Source organism: Hyperolius riggenbachi, chromosome 10 (genome assembly GCF_040937935.1).
Source record: "Hyperolius riggenbachi isolate aHypRig1 chromosome 10, aHypRig1.pri, whole genome shotgun sequence".
NCBI classification, from domain to species: domain Eukaryota; kingdom Metazoa; phylum Chordata; class Amphibia; order Anura; family Hyperoliidae; genus Hyperolius; species Hyperolius riggenbachi.
The window spans coordinates 183,701,081-183,718,218 of NC_090655.1; the positions used below are offsets into that span (position 1 = coordinate 183,701,081).

At 44.2% G+C, this 17,138-nt stretch overlaps 1 long non-coding RNA gene across 1 annotated transcript in view; it reads left to right on the forward strand.

The window, feature by feature from the left end:
• The first annotated feature begins 595 nt into the window (after nucleotides 1–595).
• LOC137534042 (uncharacterized) overlaps nucleotides 596–17,138 on the forward strand; it is a 136,590-nt gene continuing 120,047 nt past the window's right edge. Inside the window, exon 1 of the long non-coding RNA XR_011024291.1 lies at nucleotides 596–684. This is a non-coding gene — a long non-coding RNA (uncharacterized lncRNA). The remainder of the gene's footprint in view (nucleotides 685–17,138) is intronic.

Consider the following 17,138-nt stretch of genomic DNA (forward strand, 5'->3'; position numbering starts at 1 on the left):
AGATCCCCTTGAAGCTGCAGAAAAGTCCCAAAATTGCATTAGTTGGTTCAGTGGAAGACCGGACAAGTCTAAACACACAGACATGCTTGGGTATATGTAAGCAACATGAACCCTTTTGCACAGATGTTATTGCGTAGTATGAGAAAATTACCGTAGTTTACTACTAATATGTGAAATGTGTACGTCTGTAATTCCCAGTCTTGAAATGATTATACTGTTAGTAAACAATGGTCACGTTGATGTATAGTTATTCCAATACTCCATGCAGGCCCGGATTTACATCACAGGAGCCTATAGGCACAGATATCCTGGCATCATAGACGTCACCCTCCATGAACCTACAAACCCCCACCAAATCTCACCGTAAGTGTGCTGGCTGCCCCAGCTGTCACTTCTTCTTTATTTCCCTTGCCCGTCATAGGTAGCTACAGGCGCCCCTTAGTTTTAGACAGCCAGAAGTACCCTCAATATTAAGTAGCTAGAGGTGCCCCCAAGTATTAGGTAGCTAGAGAAACAGGGAAAAAAGGGAGATCTCATCGGTGGTAAGAGCAGGGTCAGTAACCTCTCATTTAAACTCTCAGCAGGACTCTGCATAGGGAAGGAGAGAGGGAGACGCTCAGGGAGGAGAGTAAGCCACCTTTCCACCATCAGGCGCCTGTAGGCACGCGCCTACAATGCCTTATGGTAAGTCCGGCCCTGACTGCATGTCATATCCTTTTCTAGTAATGTGGTAAAGAGTGAATATTCATTACTCACATAGAATTAAGTGTTATGTACATTAGCATTTGTAGTTTGTTTTTGAATTTCAGAAGCAATTTGGATGGATCATAAAGGGTACCTGAAGTGACATGTAACATAAAAGAAATACAGTATGTATATGTATAACCCAATCCTGCTTAGAAGTAGGTCATGTTCCTTTTTTCTCACTGTAAGGCAGGAAGCACACATGTCTGTTTTTGCTTGAGTTCTCTTGCACAGGAATAACACATTTAGGCCTGGGGCGCACTTGCAGTGTGTTTGCCAGTATTTTGGTCAGCATTTGCATTTTGAAAAACGCTCTCTCATTTACTTGAATCACTGCGTTTTTTCAAAATCATGGCATAATGGTTCGCTGCAGTTTTGCTGTGTTTTCCGTGATTGTTTTTCCAAGCTGAGATCGGAGCTGGCAGGCTGTTACAAAAAACAAAATGGCAATTTTCATTTGTACAGCGCTGCGATCTAACACTGTACAGGGGACAGCTTTGTCACTTGGAGTGGCTCAGAATCGAATCCCTCTCATAGGCTGATGCCTATGAGAGGCGATCATAGTGATTGGATCTTGGGAGGAGGGATAAAAAATAAAAAAAATTGCAGTTTTTATTATAAGAAAAAATAACAATAAAATGAATAAAAAAATAAAATATATATTGCAGTAGCAATCAGATACCACCAACAGAAAGCAGAAAAGGAGGTAAGATTCATTTAGCTGCTAAGTTGTATGGCCGAGTAATAAACTGTTAAAGGACTTCCGAGGCCAAATGTCAAAAAAAGTTAAATACCTGCATCACTTTTGTAGGCAAGGAGGACGCCCTCCGCCGGGCCCTACTACGACGCACAATAGCCCCCCGGGCCGGCTCCCAACCTCACGGCCCGGGTTGGGCTCTCCTGCCTGCACTAACATGGCCACATGAGCTGGCCGCGGCTGTGCAGTCCGCATAGTTGCGAGTGCGGCTGCGCAGCTCTAGGGCCAACCCCCCGACCCACGCAACAGGAAACAGCATTTTGCGTGGATCGGGGGGTTGGCCTTAGAGCTGCGCAGCCGCACTCACAGCTATGCGGACTGCGCAGCCGCGGCCAGCTCATGCGGCCATGTTAGTGCAGGCAGGAGAGCCCGACCCGGGCCGTGAGGTCGGGAGCCCGCCTGGGGGACTATTGAGCGGCTGGGACCCGGCGGAACGGCACGGAGGGCGCGGACGGCGTCCTCCGTGCCTACAAAAGTGATGCAGGTATTTAACTTTGTTTGACATTTGGCCTCGGAAGTCCTTTAAAGCTACAGAGTGCTGAATTGCAAAAAATCACCTGGTCACTAGGGGGATGTAAGCCTGTAGTTCTCAAGAGGTTAATCATCTAATTTACACTTGCATGAGTTATGTGCATGCAGAAAAAAAACTGACAGCAGTGCAGCACTGTGTGCATTTTCTCTATCAATTACATTAGCTGCTAAGAAAAAAATGTGTGCTTTTCTGTATAAAAACGCACTTGAGGTGGAAAAAAAGCAGAGCAGTAGCAGTGTTCGGCTTCTGATCAGCTATCGCCAGGGAGACCACATAGGTAACTGGTATCTTGAGTTGGTTGTAGTGCATTGTCAATACCAATCCAGAAGCGTATAATAAAAGTTGTATGGTGGACTGAAAGGAGGCGCTTGGAGGAGGAGGTGGCAGGCCCTCCCCTGAGATGAATCGTAGACCCCATTGGTAACTAACATTTAGATCTAGTTGTAGTGAAATTGCACTTACTGTAAATGCAAAAATTAAACTACTCACTTTTTTTTTCAATGGTGTAAAACTCCACCTCTAACAAACTCTGCGCCTTGTAGAATGTGCACTTATATGCAAAAATGAGATAACTCACATATTTACTTATTTTTTATGGTGGATATCTGTGCCTCAAATGTAGACTAGGGGCCATATGCAATTCTCCTTTTCACCTGAGTTTTCTCCCTGGAGATAATTTTTCATCTTTGATTTTTAATAACTTTACAGTACTTTTCAACTAAAAAAGTACCCAAAAGTTGGTGAAAAAGTACTATTACAATTATTTTGAGCATATTCTTGCCTTCTGGGGGCTTAAAATGCATTTTATTGACGAGTTTTAAAAATATCACCTAGGAGAAAACTCAGGTGAAAAAGTGAATTGCATATGGCCCTAGGTCTTGCAGAGTATGTACTTGTACTTGTATGCAACATTGAAATTACTCACTGAATTTGTTTGCTGGCCCAGATCTGGGCATAAAACACTGTGCAATTGTCTGCAACAGTAAAATGAATGACTCACAAATACCGGTATATTAACCTTCAGCTCAAATATATCAGGTGCAACAGTGTGGAATGCTAAAAATGTCATGAAAAATGGTTTAAAGTTAAACACAGGTGCCAGGTAAGGATAAAATGAATAAAATATGTTTAAAAAGGGAGGTAGTGGTGGACTTACCTCCCTCAAATAGACTCAAAAGTCAGTTTTCACAAAAAAAGTAATTTATTCGCGGAAACTCCACAATTATGCAATGTGTTTCATGGGTGAAATCTCGCTTCCTCGTGCAATACAAGCAGCTTTTAGGAATTCCAAACAGGTATGAGTGCCTCTGGAGAACGACAAACAATGTTTTTCAAAATGAGGGAACAATCCTTACAACTGCACGCAAGGTGTGTATCCTCTTAATAGGTAAGTCTGCATATAAATTAGCGACTGATATATAGAAAAAAACGCAGGCTGGCACTACAGTGCTTGTAGAGCTGAACTAGTGCATCTGGTGGCACTATCGGGCAGCCTCCGTAGAAGGGCGTGTAAGCGTGAAACGGCCTTAAGGCACCAGCACCCGGGCACCCAGGGCCGGCCCGCTCATGAGGCGGGGTGAAACTTTTGCCTCAGGCGGCAAATTTCCAGGGGCGGCATCCGACCGTCCGTGCGGGGAGCCGGCCGCCGAGCTGGAGGGGTAGCTGGCGGGACGGGGGTATTGGGCCTAGCGGCGGGGAGGGGGGGTCGGACCCCCCCCCCCCCTCCCTCGCCTGGGTCCCCCGTCCTCCGCTCCCCTCCAGCCTTACATAGAAGCAGCCACTTTTTGTAAGAGGCTGGGGCGGGGAGGACTCACCTCTTCCTCGATCCAGCGTGCGCTCCACTGATGTCACTTCCTGCAACGCTGCAGGAAGTGATGTCAGTGGAGCGCACGCTGGGAAGAGGTGAGTCCTCCCCGCCCGTGCGTCTTACAAATAGCGGCTGCTTCTTCTATGTAAGGCTGGAGGGGAGCGCAGTTCGGGGGACCCAGGCGAGGGAGGGGGGGTACGACCCCCTCCCCGCCGCTAGGCCCAATACCCCAATACCCCCGTCCTGCCAGCTACCCCTCCAGCTCGGGGGGGGGGGGGGGGTGGCGGCGGAAATTTTTTTTTTGCCTCAGGCGGCAAAAAGTCTAGGGCCGGCCCTGCGGGCACCCACCGCTTACCAAACACCGATTAATTCTACCTTCCCCCCAAGGGTATGTTTTTACACTTTATATGCTAATGCGCATGTTTGCAAGATGTATTTATTTTTTCTACGCAATTGACAGGGCTGGCGCTACCATAGAGGCAAAGGAGGCAGCTGCCCCAGGGCCCCAGAGCTTGTAGGGCCCCCCAGTGGCTACAAGAGGAAAAAAAATTTCAAATCGGCCTTATAGTTTTTGAGAAAATCGATTTTAAAGTTTCAAAGGAAAAAAAAAATACACATTTAAAATCTGCCGACTTTAATGGTTAATAGCAAATCCACCTTAAATGCTAGAAACCCTAAATTTGCAGGATATGTTAAGGAGATCATTAGGAATAAGAGGAAAAAACACTTTTTCAAAAAGAACCTATAGTTTTTGAGAAAATCGATTTTAAAGTTTCAAAGGAAAAAAGTATACTTTTAAATGCGGTAAATGTCACTTTTAGTAGCAAACCTAACGGCAGTGTAATTTTACATGCATCAAACGAAAGTGCAATAAATTTCCTGACGGGGTTTCCAGGGGGTCTATACGCAGCCGCAGCGCTTTGGCCAGGGATCGCTATACATTTCTGATATGTACAAGGCTATGCCTTTTCTGATATGTACAATGTACGTGCATTGATTTTAGCTTTATTTTGTTTTATTAAAGGGGCACTATGGCGAAAAATTTTAAAATTTAAAATATGTGCAAACATATGAATAAGAAGTGCCCTGCCCCCTGAGCAGGAGATGCACGCGCAGCCTGCGCGCAATCTCATACAAATCAGAGCCCCAGGACTTGACGCCAATTGGCGTTAGGCGGTCCTGGGGCTGCCGCTGTAGTCACGACCATTGGCGTGAGGCAGTCTTCAAGTAAAGTGACTGTTTTACATTATGAAAAGCCTTTCTAATTTATATGCAGACTTACCTATTGAGAGGATGTTATATGCTTAGAGCTAAATACCCCAGGTGACAGCATCACATCCATTGCTGGTTTCTTGCATGCACATGAGGGTTAATGTTGTTTAATGCACTAGAACGTTGTTTAAACATACTAGACCACTGTGGCTTCTCTTTTTTCTCTCTCTCTTGAGTTGTGCTGAAGTGCAGGAGTGGACTGGACATTTATTAGATACACATATATGATTTGTTGCTGCGCTCCCCAATCCTAACTTCACAACCTAATGTGTCTACTGAAAGCCTGCTGTAGTATGTTTAAAAAAAACACATTAAACATTGATGTAAAATTCAAATAATACAAAACTTTGCGCTGCCTTACTGTCCACTAAATATTATCTCTATTCTGGTCACTTAGGACAAATCACAGTCCACAATTCTCCAACCATTATAGGTCTTCCACTCTGTTCTTCATGTTAATTGCACCTCAAAAAAACACTAACAGTTCATCGCGTACACCATATTGGCAATTCCAGGGAGCACCACACCACTAGACATAGATTCCCCATGTAGTCTCTTAAAGGGATCACAACAAATTGTGCTCTGCCAGCACTCAATAGGGGCATGATAGCTGAGTGAGTTGTGCATCCCCTTCTACACTATGCCCTGAGGCAGGAGCCTCTCTTGCCTCTGCCTCGGCCCGGCCCTGGAGGCAGAGGAGGTGGTTATGCATGCGGGTGAAGAGGAGGGGGACCCCGGCAGACTTCTGTGCCAGTGTCGTGGAGGTCGCCCCGCATAGGTATTTTTCCATACCTATGCAGTGCAATCAGTGGTGCTGCAAGGATAGGCAACAGTGGGGTTAGGCAGATCTGGGTGTCACCATGGTACTGATGATACCCAGGCAGAAGTGATCAAGGCTCCAGCCCAAGGCCGAACTGGGCTGCCAATGTCACACTTGCCTTATCTCTCCTAGGGCCCTTCTCCAGTTTTCTTCTCCTCTTCCTATGCAGAGTAGCAGTGTCAGGATCTGTGCCTTTGCTATCCTGTTGGTGGCAGCACTAATGAACTTTGGTGCAGACTTCCACTGTCCACCAACAGATGTCGCTCATCTTGCTGGGAAGTGTGCAGTTCTCCAGCTCACCAGCAGATGGAACTCTGAGGACTTTTTGGATGGTCACCTGACCAATGTGCTGTATATTTAAAGTGTACCCGAGGTGACATATGACATGATGAGATAAACGTGAATGTACAGTGCAAAAAATATTAATATACTTGTTTTATTTTTCTGCCTGAAAGAGTTAATTTTTACGCATCAAATTTACAGCTTCTGTCTTATCGGTAGCTTGTCAGGAATATAGTAAACATCACAGATAAGTAAGTTGCAGCCATAAAAGTTTTCCTGGCAGAATACAACTTCTGAGAGCAGGGAGAGATAGAAAAAGGTCAATAGTTCATGTATTTACATTTAAGAACACTTAAAATGAAAATATTTAATCTACTTTGTAAATGTTTAAATAAAAAATAAAACAATGGGATATCTAAACAAGTCATTTTTAGGAGTAGGAGGATAAATACAATTGTTTACTTCATCAGTTTATTTTCACCTCGGGTTCACTTTAATCTCTTCAGGACCATAGACTTATACACCCCTAGTGACCAGTCTATTTTTCACTAATTAGGCCACTGCTCACTACAGGGCTGTACAACTTAGCACACAAGTGACCAACACACACACACAAACACACACACTCTTCTAAAAGGTTGTGTTGGTGGACTCTGAATGCTTCAGGGATGTTTGTTTATTCTTTATTTATGTTGTTTGTAAGCATACCTCCCAACTTTTTGAGATGAGAAAGAGGGACACTTAAGACACGCCCGTGGCACACCCCTGATCACACCCCATCACACCCCTAGTCACACATACTATAAAAAGTTCACAAGAAAATTATGTTGTTTTATAATTCAAACCACACTGATCCTTTCTATCCTGGTTAATTTTCCTTCATATTAACATTTTAAAATGAGTAATATATCGATTTAACGCATAAGAATGTATGACTTTTCTTTTGTTTTCAAATTAGGTTTATTCACTTCTGTATATATTCTGTGTTTGTGTGTATTGTCATTGTAAATATATTGTGTGACCAATGCTCCTGTATATCTTGCTATTGTAATGACCTGTATACTTAGAGGTGTTCTGTTACTTATATTTCTTCCTGGGTCACTGATTGTATGATTGCATGTGTATGATAGTGTGTGTATTTGTTTTTCAGCACCTTTGTAAATAAACACAAATTAATTTTCATATCCACTATGTACACCTCAATATTTCCTTGCAAAGTGATCTTCAGCTCATGTCTTGTCTCTATTACACTCTGCTTGCACAGAGCATTACAAGCAGCAGGGGAAGTGAAGAGATGGTTTTTGATCTAGCCAACTCAGGTCTGCATCTGATCTGTCCTCCGTTGCCACTGCTCATCCTCCACTTTTAACAACTCCACCACTGAGGAGTTTTTCCCCTAGTGGACCAGAGCAATTTTCATCTTTCACCGCTCCTCCCTTTCATTTTCCAATAACTTTATCACTACTAATCACAACAAATTGATCTATACCTTTTTTTCATCGCCAATTAGGCCTTTTTTTTGGGTGGTATGTTTTAATAAGAATTATTTTATGCTATATGCATTTTAATGGGAATAATAAGAAAAAATAAAAAAAAAATTCATTATTTCTCAGTTTTCGGCCATTACAGTTTTAAAATAATACATGGTACTGTGATTAAAACCTACCTATTTTATTTGCCCATTTGTCCCAATTATTACGTTAAAAATATTTCCCTTGTACAGCGTATGGCACAATATTTTATTTGGAAATAAAGGTGTATTTTATACTGTGTATGTATATATATATATATGTATATATATATATATATATATATATATATGTATATATATATATATATATATATATATATATATATATATATATATATATATACACACACACACAAATGTTTTATTTTGGTAACTATGGGAGAGAGGGGGAGGCACTTCCTGTGCGTATTGTTGGTACGCTAACAGGAAGTAACGCATGTGTGTGTTACTTTCATTTTATCAATGGTCACGGCATCTCATTGATGCCAGTTGCCATTGATCACGGGCACTTAGATCGGTGAATGAGAACTGTGTTTCCATTCACTGATCGGTGTACTAGTACACCGCCATGGAGGGAAGGACCCATCAAGTGCGTCATTAGGAGAGGACAGCTGCCTCCAGCCGGAAGATTGCGGATGGAAGGCGAGTTCATCACACTATCTTTATACATATTTAAAATTATTTTATGAATAGTAACACTTTGCTAGAGATATCAGTTGTCTGAATCTCTGCTCACAGTCCTATCAGCTCTATCATATCCTGTGAAGCAGGAAACCACTGGGTTGATGGAAAATGTAGTTCAGTGACTGAGGGGGAGCTATAGACACCCTCCTCTCCAATATCATATACAGGATGATGCAATCTCCAAATTCTTTGCAATATGTTAGTTGCGGGAAGCTATTTTTAAATTAGGGCAGTAGTTGCCTGTGCAGCGTTTCACTAGAATGTTCTACCCAACTGACCTGACAATTATCATATTCAGCTGTGAAATGTTCTGCCGGGTGGTGTTTTTTCTTTTTCACTACTAAATTTTTAATAACCCACTAGCCGAATAGATACCAGGGGAATATGAACTACACACTGGATATCCAAACGGACCAGCCTTATAGGTACAATAAAAAGATAAATATCTTTATTGATTAAATAAAAAAAAACTCCTTTTTAAAAGAGAGACCTTTTGTCTAATACATCAATTGCGGTACTAAAAGTGTAGTGTACTGAAGTAAAATTGATAGTTTATAACAAAATGGCTACCTGTAAGACATATTGCACACTTCCTTTATAGCATAGATTTATACTTAGAAATAACAGGTTCTCTTGTTCGCAGTTTCACACAGTACACCGCCATGGAGGGGGGGGGGGATGCGCGCATGACATAGGAATGTGCAGCTGTGGGATTTTGGGTTGGTATCTTGCAGATAAGAGACAATGCAGTGTTTCCCACAAGCTATAACCTTGAGCTACACAGATCTATTGTCCACTGAACTGTCCATGAGCCAATTAAATCTTTAACAAGCTTACCTACGTAGATACTTAGCCACCTGTGGGGGTGGAAGTAGGTGTGGTCTCTGGGTAGTTAAGACTGCTTGAAGCATGTTACAATAGCTACAACTAAGGACCCGGCAGGGTCAGAAACGCATCAGCTAGCATGCTGCTTAACTTTTTGCTATTTCTATGATGATCAAATAAAGGATTTGGTTTTAATTTATGGAAGGTGTGCGGAGGAATCCTTTGAACACTTCCTTTTAAAAGAGAGTTTACCCGTGTATGAGTACCTCTGTAAACAACTATCTGTTAGGTTCACATTTAGGCAGCACACACAATGTGAAGGGGTCTTTGCTGATCCCCCACCACTCCCTGAGCCGTACTGGAGTGGGGTATAGCTATCCCTCACAAAGTTTAGCAGTTACACAGTGAACATACATTAATGGACAGGGTGGTTGCAATAGCACACTGCATATAGCAGACGTGCTAGACCCTTTACCATTAACTAGGCTGTAGGCACAGACAGTAAGTAACCTGAGAGCTGGGCGAAGCTAGGGCGAGAAGGGGCGTGACCGGGTGGGCTCTGAGCTGGACTGTCCAGAAACAATAGGGTCGCCAGGTGTGAAGTAAAGGTGGAGTGTCTTGGCCAAGGGCCAGGACACTATAAGACCAGGGGGCTGGCCATTCAGCCTCCCTTCTTGGATCGTGTGGACCCTAATGGAGCATTATGGGGGCAAACCGAACTTCCGCAAAAGTTTGCCTTCGCTGGCGAACATGAACCCCCCAAAGTTCGCCTGGAACCGTTCGCGAATCTTGAATCTTCAGTCTTCAATCTTGAGCAATTGGTTCGAAAGGTCAGGAGACAATGTACAAGCAGAGATAATACATTTCTTAGGAATTATGGATACAGGATCCATATTAGCATTTTCTTTTAGAAAACATCTTGATAAGGCATCGGCCTTAACATTTTTTGAACCAGGCTTGTAAGTAATACGAAAATTAAACCTAGAGAAAAACAATGCCCAACGAGCTTGTTGAGAATTTAGACGTTTAGGATTCTCAAGGTTCTTATGATCGGTATAAATTGTCCCCGGATTTTCTGCACCTTCCAACCAATGTCTCCATTCTTCTAATCCTAATTTAATAGCTAGTAATTCTCTATTCCCAATATCATAATTCCTTTCTGCGAGAGAGAACTTCCGATAGAAAAATGCACATGGGTGTAATTGTTCAGGACTGCCAGAAAGACAAGACCGCTCCAACTCCCACCTCAGATGCATCTACCTCTACAATGAAAGTTTTTTCAATGTCTGGGTGAACTAACACTGGTGCAGAACAGAAGGCCTGTTTTAACCCTTCAAAATCCGCAACAGCCTCCAACTAGACGGATCTGCCCCTTTCTTTGTGAGATCCGTAAGGGGAGCGACATTGCCAGAGAAATTATTAATGAATTTCCTATAAAAATTGGCAAACCCCAAAAATCGTTGCAAGGCTTTAAAGCTGTTAGGCTGAGGCCAATCTAATACAGCTTTGACTTTTTCCTGATCCATGGTCAACCCGGTATCAAATATTACGTAACCCAAGAATGTAACTTGATTTACCTCAAATATGCATTTCTCCAATTTAGCATACAATCGATTTTCCCTCAACTTGATTAACACTTTTCTCACGTGATCTCGATGTTCAGACAAAGGCAAGAAAAGATCAAAATGTCATCAAGATATACAACCCTAAATTTGCCAAGGAACTCACGAAATATATAATTGACAAAGTGTTGAAAAACTGCTGGAGCATTACATAGGCCAAAAGGCATAACCAGATACTCGTAATGACTATCTTTAGTATTAAAGGCAGTTTTCCAGTCATCATTTTCTCTAATGCAAATACAGTAAGATTAAAAGCACCCTTAACCTCCTTGCAGGTTATCCCGAGCTCAGCTCGGGGTAACCTGCGTAGGAGGATTTCTCAGGCCCCGCTGGGCCGATTTTCAAAGTTTTTTTTACTGCACGCAGCTAGCACTTTGCTAGCTGCGTGCAGTTTCCGATCGCCGCCGATTCGCCGCTACCCGCCACACCGCCCCCCACCCCCTCCGGACCCCTTGCGCAGCCTGACCAATCAGTGCCAGGCAGCGCTGAGGGGTGGATCGGGATTCCCTCTGACGTCCCGACGTCGGAGACGTCCATGACGTCGGAGACGTCATCCCGCCCGGTCGCCATGGCGACCGGGGAAGCCCAGCAGGAAATCCCGTTCTGAACGGGATTTCCTGCTTACTCTGATCGCCGAAGGCGATCGGATTGGATAGGGGGATGCTGCTTGTCAGCGGCTATCATGTAGCGAGCCCTGGGCTCGCTACATGATTTAAAAAAATTTTTTTTTTAAAAAGTGCTGCGCTGCCCCCTTGCAGCAAGGGGGTTAAGATCTAGTTTTGAAAAAATCTTAGCTCCCACTACCTGTGAGAACAAGTCATCAATCATGGATAACGATTTTTAACAGTAACCTTATTCAACCCTCTATAATTGTAACCATTCTGTCAGCGGGATTCCAAATATCTGATTATGTGGTAATCTGCAGTATCCCCAATAATACAGATACTATATCTGATTATTTGATGATCTGCAGAATCATCAATAATACAGATATAGTAAGCAAGAGGCGTAAAAGACGTGACAGAAGTCTCTAGCTTTATTGCACAAAGTGTAGTGATTGGTGCAAACAGTAAGTTACTGATAGAACCTCAGCGGTAACCCCACCGGTGGCGAGGGAGGTTATAGACAGAACCTCAACCGTAACCTCACCAGTGGCGAGGGCCCACTGGTGAGTGAGAGTGGTCAGACAGATCAGGTAGGCAACAGACGGGCAGATAATGTACAGAATCGGAAGGCAGGCTCGGAGTGAAGTTCAGGCAGAAGTCGGCAACAAGATCAGATGGGCAGAGGTACAGAATCACAAGGCAGAAAGAGTAGTCAGAGCAAGCAAAGAGTCATACACAGATAAATACAATTGGTATGTTTTACACTACTGATTACAGCTATCAAAGGTCTGAGCGCTAACACGACAATGATCCACTGACAGCTTGAGTCTTTTATGCTGGCAGACAATCCTACTGCCCGCCCAGACCAGTCTGACCAATCAGGAACGAGGAGTTAGCTCAATGACGTCAGCCGACCCGCAGGTCAGCTGACGCGCCTTCTCAAACAATAAAGGTCCTGTCGCTGGGCGCACGCGCGCGTAGCCCTGATTCTTTGCGCGGCGGAGAGACCTGTGCGCGGCGTCCTGCAAGTCTGAGTGGCGGGGATAGCAGTGGCGGTAACGCTGCTCTCCATCACAGCGGTATCCCCGCCGCTCGTTACAGTACCCCCCCCCCCCCCCCCTTGAGGAGTGGACTCCGAACACCTTTTATGTGGCTTCTCAGGATGTGATTCATGAAACTTCTGCCTCAATTCCTCAGCATGAAGGCAACGCGCCAGAACCCATGACCTCTCTTCTGGCCCATACACCTTCCAATGGACAAGGTACTGCAGTGAATTTCGCACCCACCGAGAATCTAGGATTTCCTCAACTTCAAACTCAGGCTCCCCGTCAATCACCACAGGGGGGATGGGGAGAGAGGAATCCACATGCACAGCAGGTTTCAATAAGGATACATGAAATGATCTGACCCCTTTCATACTAGCTGGTAGAGCCATTCTATAGGTTACCTTATTAATTTTCTCAGACACTGGGTATGGGCCAATGAATCTGGGTCCCAGTTTAGCTGAGGGTTGCCTCAAAGCAACGTGATGTGTAGAACCCCACACCATGTCACCTGGTACAAAATCCCATTCCAAAGAATGTTTTTTGTCTGCCTGCTTTTTTTGAACTTTAAAGGCTGTTTCTAAATTGCCCTTTATCACGGTCCACATACTTTTCAACGATCCTTGCCAATCCTCCAGAGCGGGAAAGGGAGAGGCTACCACTGGTAAGGGAGAAAACCTAGGTGATCTCCCTGTGACCACCTGGAAAGGAGAGAACCCTGAGGATGTGTTCTTGAGATTATTGTATGGAAATACTGCAAATCGGAGGAATTTAGCCCATTCCTGTTGAGAATCTGACACATAGCATCGGAGGAACTGCTCCAAGGATTGGTTAACTCTCTCCGTTTGCCCATTCGTTTGTGGGTGGTATCCAGATGAAAATGATAATTCCATTCCCACATGTTGGCAAATGCCCGCCAGAATTTTAATACAAATTGGACTCCCCTATCTGACACCACGCTTTTAGGAATACCGTCTAAACGGAAGACATGATGCACAAAGAGATCCGCCAATTCCTGAGCAGACGGGAGACCTTTCAATGGAACAAAGTGGGCCATTTTACTGAAACGGTCTACCACTACCCAAATGACTGTCATACCTTCAGACCGGGGAAGTTCACCAATGAAGTCCATGGATATGTGCGTCCATGGCTCCTCAGGTGTAGGTAATGGCTGCAAAGTTCCTGCAGGAGCCTGTCTGGAAGGCTTGTTTTTAGCACAAACAGTGCAAGCCTTTACAAACTCCTTGCAGTCAAATCCTATTGATGGCCACCAAACACATCTAGACAATAACTCTTGTGTTCTCACAACACCCGGATGTCCTGCATTCTTATGGCCATGAAACATCTGTAAAATTTGAAGCCGTAACTGCAGGGGTACAAATAATACTCCTTCAGGTTTTCCCTCTGGGGAATCCTGCTGAAATGACTCAAGAGTGGCCATCAAATTCTCTTTAGTCTCTATGGCAGCCAGCACAACATTGTCTGGCAAGATATTCACGGGATCTGAGGGTTGAGCAATCTCGCGTTCGAAACACCTGGATAAGGCATCGGCCTTCATGTTTTTGTTTCCTGGTTTATATGTAATTATAAATCTGAAGCTAGAGAAGAACAGAGACCAGCGAGCTTGTTTGGGGTTGAGTCTCTTAGCCCCCTCAATGTACTCTAGGTTCTTATGATCTGTGTACACTGTAATCATATGCTCAGCTCCCTCCAACCAATGACGCCATTCCTCGAAAGCTAGTTTAAAAGCCAAGAGCTCTCTGTTCCCGATATCATAATTCTTTTCTGCAGGAGAAAACTTGCGGGAAAAGAATGCACACGGGTGTAGATGGCCCTGATAACCCAAATGCTGAGATAGGACCGCCCCCACCCCTATCTCAGAGGCATCCACCTCCACTATAAAGGGACAGCTGACATCTACATGATGAAGAATAGGGGCGGAGCAAAACAAGGTTTTCAACAGTGAAAAGGCTGATTGAGCCTCTTCTGACCAATGGTAAGTGTCAGCCCCTTTCTTAGTGAGGTCAGTAAGTGGAGACACCACCGAGGAGAATCCCTTAATAAATTTCCTGTAATAATTAGCAAATCCCAGAAATCTCTGGAGTGCCTTTAACCCGATGGGCTGAGGCCATTCCAGCACTGCTGGAATCAGGTAGGCAACAGACGGGCAGATAAGGTAAATAATCGGAAGGCAGGCTCAGGGTGAAGTTCAGGCAGAAGTCAGCAACAAGATCAGATGGGCAGAGGTACAGAATCACAAGGCAGAAAGAGAAGTCAAAGCAAGCAAAGAGTCATACACAGATAAATACAATTGGTATGTTTTACACTACTGATTACAGCTATCAAAGGTCTGAGCGCTAACGCGAAGTATTCGCAACAACAGACAATGATCCACTGACAGCTTGAGTCTTTTATGCTGGCAGACAATCCTACCGCCTGCCCAGACCAGTCTGACCAATCAGGAACGAGGAGCTAGCTCAATGACGTCAGCCGACCCGCAGGTCAGCTGATGCGCCTACTCAAATAATAAAGGTCCTGCCGCTGGGCGTAGCCCTGAGTCTATGTGCGGCGGAGAGACCTGTGCGCGGTGTCCTGCATGTCTGAGTGGCGGGGATAGCAGTGGCGGTAACGCTGCTCTCCGTCACAGCGGTATCCCCGCCGCTCGTTACAATAATCAATACAAGGTCTCAGACCACCATCTTTTTTCTCTATGAAAAAGAACTCTGCACCAGCTGGTAAGGAAGAGGTTCTGATGAACCCCTTCTGTAAATTTTCTTGGATATACTCCCTCATGCCCTGGTCTGGTCAGATTGTACAGCCAGCGACGAGGAGTCATACTACCAGAGACATGATCGATAGCACAATCATATAGTCTATGAGGTGGTAACACATCAGCTGCTTTAGGAGGTCGACTGCTTGGAGGCAGCTATGCTCACCACTATACTACCAACACTACAGGCTGAAGCCAGCCTAGCTGGCCTGGGAAGGATGAAAAGCTAGGTGGCCATGCAACCATTCCTGCTAACCTAAGGCTTACTTGTGTCTTACAACAAATTGGCTTAAGACTTTACCAAATCCAATGCTCCAATATGGGGAAGCTTCTCTGTTTGCTGTTTTTTTTTTTTTTATTTATTTTAAATGTGGTGTCACAGTTCACTCAACTACAAGAAAGGCCCAGGAGTAGTCTTAGCTACTGTAATATCTATGTTAAGGCAGGGGTTTTTTTACACTTTCTCTTACAGGGCTATGGAAACCATTTTGCCCATGCGATAAAGCGAAGTACAAAAATGAAATCATGCCTAGCAGAGGATGGTTTCAATCCATCAACCTCTGGTTTATGGGCCCAGCACACTTTTGCTGCACCACTCTGCAGTCTGCTTACATTTGTATACAATCTTCAAGTTTATGAAGGGTACATTAGTTGAAATAGTTACACTACAATCTATGTTACAGCAAGGCCCTAATGATACTTTCTCTTCAGCCTGTAGTGTCGGAAGTATAGTGGTGAGCATAGCTGCCCTCCAAGCAGTTGAACTGGGTTCGATTCCTGGCCAAGGTATGTGAGCGTGCTTTTGATATCCTACAAATGCCTGGAAGACAAGATCCTCCTCCGGAGCAGGAGGAGAGAGAAGCTGTTGTGGGGTGCTATATAAGGAATAACAATCAGCAAGCTAACAAGCCTAGAAGAGCCTAACTAAGCATTCCCTAGCAGAGTCTGTCGGCAGCTGTCCCTTAACTAATTACTGTAGGCAGACGACTGAGTAAAACGGCTGGAGAACCTTGCTTTTTATAAGGGGGGTGGGGCTCCAGGAGTGAGTGTAGTCTGATTGGTGACAATGTGCCTGCTGACTGTGATGTAGAGGGTAAAAGTTGACCCTAATGGAGCATTATGGGGGCAAACCGAACTTCCGCAAAAGTTTGCCTTCGCTGGCGAACATGAACCCCCCAAAGTTCGCCTGGAACCGTTCGCGAATCTTGAATCTTGAGTCTTCAATCTTGAGCAATTGGTTCGAAAGGTCAGGAGACAATGTAAAAGCAGAGATAATACATTTCTTAGGAATAATGGATACAGGATCCATATTAGCATTTTCTTTCAGAAAACATCTTGATAAGGCATCGGCCTTAACATTTTTTGAACCAGGCTTGTAAGTAATACGAAAATTAAACCTAGAGAAAAACAATGCCCAACGAGCTTGTTGAGAATTTAGATGTTTAGGATTCTCAATGTACTCAAGGTTCTTATGATCGGTATAAATTGTCCCCGGATTTTCTGCACCTTCCAACCAATGTCTCCATTCTTCTAATCCTAATTTAATAGCTAGTAATTCTATTTTCCCAATATCATAATTCCTTTCTGCGGGAGAGAACTTCCGATAGAAAAATGCACATGGGTGTAATTGTTCAGGACTGCCAGAAAGACAAGACCGCTCCAACTCCCACCTCAGATGCATCTACCTCTACAATGAAAGTTTTTTCAATGTCTGGGTGAACTAACACTGGTGCAGAACAGAAGGCCTGTTTTAACCCTTCAAAATCCGCAACAGCCTCCAACTAGACGGATCTGCCCCTTTCTTTGTGAGATCCGTAAGGGGAGCGACATTGCCAGAGAAATTA